Source organism: Apium graveolens, chromosome 3 (genome assembly GCF_009905375.1).
Source record: "Apium graveolens cultivar Ventura chromosome 3, ASM990537v1, whole genome shotgun sequence".
NCBI lineage: Eukaryota > Viridiplantae > Streptophyta > Magnoliopsida > Apiales > Apiaceae > Apium > Apium graveolens.
In genome coordinates, this window is record NC_133649.1 from 220,205,210 (window position 1) to 220,217,814 (window position 12,605).

The following is a 12,605-nucleotide window of genomic DNA, read 5'->3' on the forward strand; positions in this document are numbered from 1 at the left end:
GAGGACTTTAGATACAGCTGAGGAGACAGATGAAGTTCTTGATATTCCGGAGAAGATAGATTTTAAAGATTCGGATTCAGGAAGTGAGCAGAAAGAGCCAGTAATCATGGGTGATCGTATTGTTCCGGCAGATCCAGCTCTTATGGACTTTTCTCGGCCAAAAATTGATGACATTCAGTCAAGCATTCTTTATCAGGCAATCCAAGCTAACACCTTTGAAATCAAGCCGGGCACTATTCATATGGCGCAGAACTCTGTTTCTTTCGGAGGAGCTGCGACTGAAGACCCCAACATGCACATAAGGAATTTTGTCGAGATCTGCAGTACTTTCAAATATAATGGTGTGACTGATGAGGAGATCAAGCTGAGGCTTTTCCCATTCTCACTGAGGGATAAAGCTAAGGACTGGTTACATTCTGAACCAGCTGGGTCCATCACTACTTGGCAAGATCTTGCGCAAAAGTTTCTGGTGAAGTTTTATCCTATGGCAAAGACTGCTGCTATGAGGAGTGCTCTTACTCAGTTTGCGCAGCAACCTACAGAATCTATGTGTGAAGCTTGGGAGCGTTACAAGGAAATGTAGAGAAAGTGTCCACATCATGGAATGCCCGATTGGATGGTGATCAGTTGTTTTTATAATGGTTTAGGGGCCCAATCTCGGCCCATGCTCGATGCAGCATCTGGAGGTGCCTTGTCGGCCAAAAGCTATACTGAGGCTTATAATCTTATTGAGACTATGGCTGCAAATGAGCATCAAAACCCAATTCAAAGGATGATGCATGGGAAGGTAGTAGGTATTCTGGAAGTCGATACAGCCACCGCTATTGCAGCGCAGCTCCAAGCGCTGTCTATGAAGGTCGATTCTCTAGCTACCTATGGAGTCAATCAAATAGCTATGGTCTGTGAGCTTTGAGCAAGTTCTCATGCTACGGATCAGTGTTTTCTTGTTAACGAATCTGTTCAGTATGTGAACAATTATCAGCGACAACAGCAGCCTGTGCCAGCTACTTATCATCCTAACAACAGAAATCATCCAAATTTCAGCTGGGGTAATAATCAGAATGCTATTTAGCCACCATATCAGCAAGGTGTGAGTAAACAGTTCAATCCACCTGGATTCCAGCAACCACGGCAGTATGCTCATATCCTCAACAGGGAGGTACAGCTGCACCCACTAGTGCTGATTTTGAGGAACTTAAGCTGTTGTGCAAGAGTCAGGCGGTGTCGATCAAGACCTTGAAAAATCAAATCGGTCAAATAGCTAATACGGTGCTCAATCGCCAACCTGGCACACTTCCCAGTGACACGGAAGTGCCAGGCAGGAAGAAAGCTAAAGAGCAAGTCAAGGCTATTACCTTAAGGTCTGGGAAAGTTGTTGATGCTAAAAAGGCAAAAGAAGGAGAAGCTGAAGTTGGAGATGAAGAAGCTAAGCAAAAGGAGAAAGCGGAGGAACCAAGGAAGACTACTATTGAACACACTCTGCCTGAGGGTAATACAGGGGAGAAACAGCTCTATCCTCCTCCACCTTTCCCTAAGAGATTGCAACAACAAAAGCTGGATAAGCAGTTGAGTAAGTTTCTGGAGGTGTTCAAGAAACTTCACATCAATATACCTTTCGCTGAGGCTCTAGAGCAAATGCCTAGTTATGCGAAGTTTATGAAGAGTATTCTTTCAGGGAAGGTGAAACTGGATGACCTTAAGACCATTGCTCTAACGGAATAATGCAGTGTTGTGCTGCAACAAAAGTTACCTCCAAAGTTTAAAGATCCAGGTAGCTTCACCATTCCTTGCTCTATTGGCAAGTTGTCTTTCGACAAGTGCCTTTGCGGTTTGGGAGCAAGCATAAATATGATGCCGTTGTCGATCTTTAAAAAGTTGGATTTGCCTGATCCAAAGCCCACCTACATGTCTCTACAATTGGCTGATCGTTCTATTACTTACCCAAGATGCATAGTGGAGGATGTGCTAGTCAAGGTGGATAAGCTCTTCTTTCCTGCAGACTTTGTTATTCTGCATTTCGAGGAAGATAAGAACATTCCCATAATCTTGGGAAGACCTTTCTTGGCTACTGGCCGTACCTTGATAGATGTGCAGAAAGGCGAACTTACTATGCGGGTGCAGGATCAGGATGTAACCTTCAATGTATTCAAAGCAATGAAATTCCCTACAGAAGATGTGGAGTGCTTAAAGGTGGATTTGATTGATTCTGCTGTTACTTCGGAACTCGATCATATGCTAATGTCTGATGCATTAGAAAAGGCCTTAGTGGGGGATTTTGACAGTGATGATGAGGATGGCAATGAGCAATTACAATATCTTAATGCTTCTCCCTGGAGGTGAAAGCTGGACATGCCGTTTGAATCTCTTGGTACTTCTGACCTCAAAAATGCTGAAGGAAAGCTCAAACCATCAATTGAGGAAGCACCCACCTTGGAGCTTAAGCCATTGCCTGAACACTTGAGGTATGCTTTTTTAGGTGAGGCATCTACATTACCTGTTATTATTGCATCTGACCTTTCAGGTAGTGAGGAGGACAAACTCTTAAGGATTTTGAAAGAATTCAAATCGGCTATTGGATGGACCATAGCAGACATCAAGGGGATCAGCCCTTCATATTACATGTATAAGATTCTGCTAAAGGAGGGTAGTAAGCCAACTGTTGAGTAACAGCGCAGACTTAATCCTATCATGAAAGAGGTGGTGAAGAAAGAAATTCTGAAGTGGCTGGATGCAGGAATCATTTATCCTATTTTTTACAGTTCTTGGGTGAGCTCCGTGCAATGTGTGCCTAAGAAAGGAGGTATTACTGTGGTAGCAAATGAGAAGAACGAGCTCATCCCCAATCGAACAGTCACAGGATGGAGAGTATGCATGGACTACCGAAAGTTGAACAAGGCCACGAGGAAGGATCACTTCCCTCTTCCATTTATTGATCAGATGCTTGACAGGTTGGCTGGTCATGGGTATTATTGTCTTCTGGATGGCTACTCGGGGTATAATCAGATTTGTATTGCACCAAAGGATCAAGAAAAGACTACCTTCACTTGTCCATTTGGCACGTTTGCTTTTCGCAGAGTTTCGTTTGGGTTATGTGGCGCACCGACCACTTTTCAGAGATGTATGATGGCTATTTTCTCTGACATGATTGGGAATAATGTCGAGGTGTTCATGGACGACTTCTCCGTCTTTGGACATTCGTATGATGAATGTTTGAATAATCTTCGTGTCGCGCTCAAAAGGTGTGTGGAAACTAATTTGGTGCTCAATTGGGAAAAATGTCATTTTATGGTGCGTGAAGGCATTATTCTTGGGCATAAGGTCTCTAGCAAGGGTCTTAAGGTGGATAAAGCCAAGGTGGGAGTCATTGAAAATCTTTCACCACCTATTTCTGTAAAAGGAATCCGTAGTTTTCTTGGTCATGTGGGTTTTTATCGGCGTTTCATCAAGGACTTTTCGAAGATATCTAAGCCGCTGTGCAACTTGCTTGAGAAGGATGTGCCTTTCAAATTTGATGATGAATGTTTGACGGCATTCGAGACACTTAAGAAGAGTTTAATCACTGCACCAGTTATTACAGCACCGGTTTGGACAGAGCCTTTTGAGATGATGTGTGATGCAAGTGATTATGCGGTAGGCGCAGTTCTTGGGCAGCGCAAGAATAATCTCTTTCATGTGGTCTACTATGCTAGCAAGACCTTAAATGGGGCCCAAATGAACTACACCACTACTGAGAAGGAGCTCTTGGCTATAGTCTTTGGTTTCAAGAAATTTCGATCTTATCTGCTTGGGACAAAAGTGACAGTATTCACTGATCATGCGGCCATTCACTATTTGGTTTCCAAGAAGGATTCGAAGCAGAGACTCATTCGTTGGGTGCTCTTACTACAGGAATTTGAGTTAGAGATCAAGGATCGAAAAGGTACTGAAAATCAAGTAGTTGACCATCTCTCTAGATTGGAGAATCCCGAGTCTAATTCACATGATAAGATACTGATCAACGAATCTTTTTCGGATGAGCAGTTATTCGCAGTACAGGAGGAAGAGCCATGGTTCGCAGATATTTTGAATTATGTTGTCAGCAATATAATGCCTCCTAATTTGACCACATCTCAAAAGAAGAAGTTTCTGCATGAGGTGAAGTGGTATATGTGGGATGAACCATATTTGTTTAGACAGGGAGCTGACCAGATCATCAGGAGATGTATCCCATTTTGTGAGACGGAGGGGATATTACGAGACTGCCACTCCACAGTTTATTGAGGACACTATGGTGGTGAGAAGACGGTAGCTCGTATTCTGCAAGCAGGTTTTTTCTAGCCTACCTTGTTTAAGGATGCTCATCAGTTTGTTTTAAGGTGTGATCGTTGCCAAAGAGTGGGAAATTTGACGAGAAAGGATGAGATGCCGTTAAACGTGATGCTTGAAGTCGAGGTCTTTGATGTTTGGGAAATCGATTTCATGGGGCCTTTTGTCTCGTCCTGCAATAATCAGTACATCTTGCTGGCAGTCGATTATGTCTCAAAATGGGTAGAAGTCAAAGCTCTACCAACAAATGATGCAAAGGCAGTGTTGAATTTTCTCCATACGCAGATTTTCACAAGGTTTGGAACGCCACGAGTAATCATAAGTGATGAAGGGTCGCATTTTTGCAACCTTAAGTTCACTTATATAATGCCGCGTTATAATGTGAATCATCGAGTTGCTACTGCCTATCATCGGCAAACAAATGGTCAAGCGGAAGTGTCTAACAGAGAGATCAAGCGCATTCTAGAGAAGGTTGTTTGTCCGTCAAGTAAGGATTGGTCTTTAAAGCTCGATGAAGCTGTTTGGGCTTACAGAACAGCATACAAAACTCCAATTGGTATGTCCCCGTTTCAACTGGTGTATGGTAAGGGATGTCATTTACCTGCGGAGCTTGAGCATAAGGCCTATTGGGCGTTAAAAAAGTTAAACCTGGATCTAGATGCAGCTGGAAAGAAGCGAATCCTTCAGCTTAATGAACTTGATGAATTTCGACTCCAAGCGTATGAGAACAACAAAATGTACAAGGAAAAGGTGAAAAGGTGGCACGATAGGAAGCTACATCCTAAGTTATTCATGCCGGGGAACAAGTTCTCTTATTCAACTCTCGTCTCCGACTTTTTTCCTGGGAAGTTGAAATCAAGGTGGTCTGGACCTTTCATTGTCAAAACTGTGTTTCCACATGGAGCGGTGGAGATTTTTGAGAATGATCCGGACCAAGCATTCAAGATTAATGGTCAGCGTTTGAAGCACTACTATGGGGACACGGCAAACCGAGAAGTGGTTAGTGCCGTTTTATTGTCAACATGAGGAAGGTACGCAACGTCAAGCTAATGACGAAAAAGAAGCGCTTCGTGGGAGGCAACCCATGATTTGTTGTTACAGGAACCCTTAGAAGTTAATAACCTATCCAAAACCACAAAAAAATCAGAAAAATCGGGCTAGAAAAGTTTTTTTCAAATAGCCTCCTGAGCGCCCGCTCAACTCTGCTGAGCGACCGCTCAGGGGTCGGCCGGGAGAAAATTTTTTTAGTTCAATAAAAATCGAAAAAAAGCAGAAAAATAAAAAAACAAAATACAGCCCATAAACCCATGACCTATTCCCCATTATCCCATAATTTCAACGCTTAAACCCACTCCTAATCAAATTCTACCCTAATTCATACCCTATATATACATACAGCTATCCCATATATCTCCCATACACTTTCTACACTTCAACTCTCTCTCAAACACAAAAACACAAAAACACAAATCTCAAGCACTTTTATTCAGATTCGATGGAACCCAAGAGAGCAAGGACTATTGATAGCAGCAGCACTGTCCCTACTGTTGATTCTTCGAGGGGTACTGCTGCGAGGCCTCGTTTGAATGATAGGGCTGCTGAGGAGGAGTACACTAGGCTTCTGGGGAAGCCGATTCTGAAGGAGAGGGGATTTTTACCATCAGGGAGGGATAGTGAGTTGCTGCCTATGATTGCTGAGAAGGGGTGGATAGCTTTTTGTGAGTAGCCTGAAGCAGTGCCGATGAGCGTGGTTCGCGAGTTCTATGTGAACGCGAAGGCCGAGAAGAATGGCTTTTCTGTGGTCCGGGGGATGACGGTTGATTATCACCCAGCGGCGATTCGCCGTGTAATTGGGCAGAGATAGAGGAAGCCCACGGAGGAGAACTGGAATGAGAAGATTGTTGAGGATTTTGACTTGGATTTGATTTGTTGTACTCTCTGTAGGCCGGGCACAGTATGGACTTTCAAGACTGGAACTAATGAGTATCGTCACTTTCCGACGATCGTGATGAACAGGTATGCCCGTGCATGGAATGCGTTTATTTGTGCCAATATTCTGCCTTCTTCGCATACACATGAGGTCACAGTTGAGAGAGCACAGTTGTTGTGGGGAATTTTGAATGAGGAGTACTATGTGGACCTTGGTGAGTTCATCTACCAAGGAATTCTAAAGTTTTTGAGGGGAGCTAAGCTCATGAACATCCCTTATGCATCAACGGTTACTAAGCTTTGCCGAGCGGTGGGAGTTCAGTGGCCGTCTCATGAGCAGTTGCAGTTGTCGGCCGCTCCTATTGATTCCGGGACTCTGAATGCGATGCAGGAGTGGACCGGTGGTGAGCCCGAGGAGCATGGGCTGGGTTATCATCTTCCAAGAGGGCGTCCAGCACGAGGTGCTACTATGGCGAGGCCAAGGCATGATGAGGCTAGTTCTTCTAGAGCTCAGAAGGGTGCTGGGATGGCTGATGCCCAGTATAGGAGGCTGTCACGGAGGATGGATGCTATGTACGAGACGCAGAGCAGGTTTGCTCAGGAGCTCACCCTTGCGCTAGGGACCGCTTTTCGAGGCCTTGGAGCTGACATCCAGTGGCCAGTTTTTGGTGAGGACTCTGCATATCCGCCTCCTGATACACCACCCACTGAGGGTGATGATGATGATGATCTCTCTGAGTAGGTATACCCTGTGTTCCTTTCTACTACCTTCACTGGGGACAGTGAAGATTTTAAGTTTGGGGGTGGTAGTTAAAGAATATTTTGTGTGTGTGTCATATAGTTGCATATTCATGATAGTTTAGTTCATATAATTGCACAATTTTTGCCATATAGTTTTTTTTATTTATAGCTTTATTTGTTTATCATGTCATGTAGCTCATGCATATGCCATGATCCCTTTTGCGATGATTTGTCGACTGATTTGTGATGTTGATGCGAGTGTAGTGATATCATTAAAGTGATGTTGAGTCGTGTAGGTTGATATGCATGCTAGAAATACTTGTATTTTCACTAAGACTTAGAGAATGCTTAAGGACTAGATTGTTGTTATGGCCTGATTGTTTTTAAGGACAATCTATTTATTATGCTTAGAATTTTATAATAGGTTCTTAGTGATAAAGGCATGAAAAGGAAAAAATGGAGTAAAAAATGGAATTCGTTGCTAATTGTGGCTAGGTGTCAAATGGCTAGTAGCCGGCTCGTATGTTTATGTGAGTAGTCTAGGGTTGAGCAAGATGCAGCAGCGAAACGCACTTGCTCAGAAATTTTGAAAAAAAAAGAAAAAAAAAAGAGAAAAAAGAGATAAAAAAGAAAGAAAAAAAGTATGTGTTTATGCATAATTGATCACGAGTGGGCTCTTTGGTATTCGAGTTATTAAGTTCTTAGGGGACTTTGTGCCTAGTGACCTAAGGCTTTTAGAGTCTGGGATTCGCTAACCTAACGCTCGCTACATGGATACCATTGTATAAGTCTTTTGTGGACCTCACTCATTGCACGGTCAAATAAGCATTATTGTTATGAATAAAAAACATGATTCCGTATTAAGCTCCAGGATTCTTGTAGTGTTATAAGTCACTTTGTGCCTAAAATTTTTATTCTTTGTATAATCATGTGATTGCCTTGATGATAGTTGAGTCATAATAATTGATCTAGTTTCGAAATATATCTGTTAAGCATCTGCACACACCACGTTTCTGGCTGTATGTTAGTTTGCATGATTTGATTGATCTTTAGTCGCTTAATTGCATTTATTGAGGTGTCGTAAGTTGGTTGGTTTGATCGTAGTAAGGGGGATCGCTGCATTTCATATAGATTGCATTCATGCATATTTTTATTTTGTTTTTTAGTCTGTGACGCTTGAGGACAAGCATCGATTTAAGTTTGGGGGTGTGATAAGTGGCATTTTATACCACTTAGAACGTCTTATAATAGCTTAAATTGGTGTCTTGAAATCAAGTATTTTGTGTATTTGATGCATTTTTCTAGTGTTTGTGCATTTTAGGGTATTAGTTGCATTTTGGGGGAGAATTCATCAAAAATAAGCCTTGGCATGTGTCTAGCATTGCAGAGGGAAGAGAGGAGCAGATTACAGCGAAGAAACGGAGCAAAATCAGACCATTTTCTAGTAGGGGTCTGAGCGCCCGCTCAGCTATACTGAGCGGCCGCGCAGGAAGCTGAGCGTCCGCTCAGCTATGCTGAGCGGCCGCGCAGGGACGGAAAATCAGATTTATTATTTTAGACTCCTATTTCTATTTGGCTTCCAACTTCTGAGTAATCTGAGTTTTATGGGACTCCTATATAAGTAGATTTCAGAGACATTTCACGTGTGTTGGATCGTTGTATTAATCAAGGAGCGAAGGAGATAAGGAAGAAGATCGTTTTAGCACACCGCAATGAAGAGGAAACATATTTTCTTGTGATTCTTTATTTCGTTGTAACGTTGCATGCTAGTTTTCTTTGCTTTGAACCTATTACTCTTGTGACGTACTCTGGTTTAATATAATTAGTTTAGTTATTATTCTTTTGTGTTTATTTATCATGTTTTCATATGAACCCATGATGACGATAAGTGCTAACATGGGCTAATCGTGATCATGGGGTCGTAACGGATTTACTATGGAATTCTTTAGTTAGTTGTTTAATACCTTAATGTGTGATGATTGTATGATATCTAGTATTGGTTGTGCGTATTCTTCTTATGTGCGTCGCGAACATATAAGATAGGGTGTTAATCTCTTGTGAAGCGACGGTGGATCTCGAGATTTAGAACTTGCCATGCTAGCATAGGTTCATGTACGAGTCTACATGATTAGTGGGTAACTCTAACCGTTTTACTCACCCTGTGTAATCAAAAGGAATAACTTGTTCTTAAATCATTATGTTGTCAATTTCTGTAGACATATAGGGTCTCAACATAATTGATGCCTATTCAACTTCTATCTTAATTGTGGATGTTTGGTAGAATGGTATTAGTACAATGAAAGTTGGCTTTTATCAGTTTCGTGTTATTCGATTAATATCATCATTGTTGCATGCTAAGGGTAATTACAATGACTATTGAAGGAAGTAGTAATGAAGTTGTGATCTCATGAGTGTTTTAATATTGTTAATTCGAAGTGTTAATTAAGTGATTAATTTTAGTAGTTAATTGTAGTTAATAATTAGTTACTTAAATCTAAGTGTTATTGTCTTAACATTGAGAAGTGATCATACATTGGTGAGTGAGTTTAATTGAACATAATTAGTCTGAGTCTTTGTGGGAACGAACTAGAAAGTATTCTATATTACTTTCGAACGCGTATACTTACGTGTATTATTAGTGCGTGTTTTTGCCCTAACAGCAGGCTATCCCAATCTATAGGTTCATCCTTGGGAATTACAGGTTCACCATGGAAAGTAATGTTAGGATCAACCTTAAATTCAACCTCCTCCAATGTAGGTATGGCTGGTTGACTTGAAGTTGTAGATTGGGTTGGCATGTATTCTTCCTTATCTTTATTAAAATCTAGCTTCCTCTTTGTTCGGAGTTTATACCTTATTTTCTTAGACTGCTTTGGTTTTTCTTGTTTTCCTTCAATCAGATTCTCAAATGTCACAACAGGAAATGCCACTCCTGTGGTTGCAGGCTTCTTAGCTAGGTTCTTGGCTTCTAAAGCAGCTTGCTTTTGGTTTTATTTGAGCCTCACCATTTCTTCTTTCTTAGCCTCTGCAAACTTTGGATGTCCTGCCACTACACAGATTAGTTTATCATTCCTGTAGATCTTAACAAATTTTTTCTTTAGCACTGAGTTCTAGGATCTTTGAAGAAGGCAATAGATCCCCCAAGCAGCTTCTTCTTATCCGGCTTAGGGGTTTCATACATAAGGTCTAATGGATTTTTTTCTGAGTTCTTTGGATAGTTTCTCTTTGGCTGAAAAATCACATTGGCCTTTGGAGATTTGATTGTTGAGTGTTGACCCCTTAACATGTTCCCTAATCTCATTTCATTAGCTGAAATTTGTCTCAATCTAGAGAAGCGAGAAAAGACCTTGTCTTGCTTCCCAATTGGACCAAACTTCTTCTTGATGTTTTTATCAAGATTCTTCCATATTTCATTTAGCTCTTACTCAACTGCTGCTACATCAAGCTTTTTCAATTTGTCATTTGACTCCAACTTAGCTGCTGCTATCTTGATCAGATCAATACTATCAATGGCTGGTGGCTTAGTGAAAGCAATTGTTGGAACAGTTACCTTGCTAACTTGTATATTGAGCACTTTCTCCCCTCACTTGTTGACTCCCCTTAGCTAACTGGAATAATAATAGAGTCTTTCTCCCCCTTTTTGTTAGCATCAAGTTTAGTGAAGGTTCAGGTTTGTGCAACTACCAGTTTTTGAAGTAGCAGAGTTTGTTGAGCTTGATGGATGTGAATTTGAGTAATAGATGTTTCCAGGGTCGTGAGCTTGGTCTCCAATGAGTCTACTTTGTTGGCTAGATCAGGGTTTTTCCTAAGCTGTCTGTTGATATCTAGCATTGTTATGTTAGGAAAGGTAGCCTCCAATCTTGGAATATTATCCTTTTTGACTTAACCAATTTCTTTCTTGAGCTCAGTTACATCTTGATTTTGCTTTAGAGGTTGAATTTGGTGCAGTTGAAGAGATTCTAGGTGTGCTTGAAGAAGTCTCTTGGTGTTGGCATTTGTAGTAGCTTGAAGGGCTATCTGAGATTGTTGAATGATGTGAAAGAGATTTGATATGAAATGGTGCTCATCACAGTCTTTGCTAAACATCCAAGATGGATTGTTTGTGCTAAAGCTAGGGCCTGCTTCTCCCCCTGTGTGCATGAAATCTTCTTCATCATCATCTTTATCCCTAAACAATTCCTCAGAACCACCAGTTGGATAGTCAAATTCATCACCAGTTGTGGAGGGCATGGCAGTGATTGCATCATTGGCCCTTTGTATAAAAGAAGTTGTGTGCACCAAGTTGAGAATTCTCTCAGCAACCACATTATCTTCTTCAGCTAAAACTTGATAAGCTAGAACGGGGTGAGGAAATGCCTCGGCTTCATAAGAAATAGAGTCTAAGATAACTTGATAATCTTGTTGAAATAGCTATTTCTTTTCAGCCTCATTGACATCCCTTAACTCACTCACAGGGCTTTTCCCATTCTTCTGTACCTACTTTTCTTTCAAAATCCCTTTGTTCTTGCATCAAGGGCTCCCTTTAGTTTTCCACCCTCACACCCTCACCTTCACCTACTAAGGTAGGACTCCACTCACTCACTTTTTCCAAGCTGGAAGAAATAGCTTTCATGTTTTCACTCTTTTCCTCTCCTTTTGCCTGAGAGCAACTCAGCCTCTCACTCTGTTCACTCCTTTCCCTCAAGCATAAGAGTGATTGTACAACTACTAAATCATCTATACTTATGATAGTTCAGATTTCAAGTTGTGCATTGATTGTCAATGGATGAGAAACATCCGTCGAAGAAGTAGTTGACAGTGTCAACGGATGATTGCTGTTAAGCACATCCGTAGAGATACAATCACTAGTCAATGGATGAACAATATCCGTCGAGATAGTAGAAATGACAGAGTTTGGAGTAGAGACTACTGTAGAATCTGTGGTGATTGATTTGAGATTTTGCACAGATTTCTCAATAGAATCAGAAAGAAATGGCAAGTGAGCCAACAAATTATCTAAAAGATGATGCTCACTTCCTGTAGATTTTGGCTTCTCCATGAGAGTTAAAGATGGAGAATCAGGAATTGATGTGTGAATCATGTCCACATCCAGAGAATTTGTGGGTGAGTTTTGTATGTGAGGTGCTTCTATCACTAAAGATTTTGGCTGTGACTCCACATTTACAGGAGCCACATCAATCTGACTTTGAGAAGGTGTTGTAAATGAGTCTTTGACTGCAGTTTGCACAGTGTGTGCACCATGTGTATCCCCGAGTATTTTGGATTTCTTCTTTCTAGCATAAGTTTGGGGTGAGCTTGTGTCCCTAACCCTCTCGGCCTGTGCTCTTAGTTGAGAGCTTGTTTCAATAGTAACATCCTTTTGGGATGATTAAACTAGTAATGAGCTTATATCCTTATTAATCACTACTGTTTATTGGGAAACTGCAGTGTGGCTAGGTTTGGTTATACACACCTCTCCATCCTTATTGTTAGGGATTCTTTTATGTTCACCCTTTCCCTCACCGGAATTACTTCCCTTCACACTCCCCTCTCGGTCTTTAATGGATTTTACAACTAGCTTCTTTTAAGAGAAACTAGAGGGGCTTTCTTTGACTTGGATTTTGCAATTTTTGGTTTTTGGGATTGGGTAG

General features: G+C 41.3%; 1 non-coding gene across 1 annotated transcript; it reads right to left on the reverse strand.

Moving 5' to 3' along the window:
- Positions 1-499: 499 nt before the first annotated feature.
- On the reverse strand, positions 500-606 carry LOC141716513 (small nucleolar RNA R71). Its single transcript, XR_012573220.1, has one exon. It is a non-coding gene; the product is annotated as a small nucleolar RNA R71 (small nucleolar RNA).
- Positions 607-12,605: the final 11,999 nt, after the last annotated feature.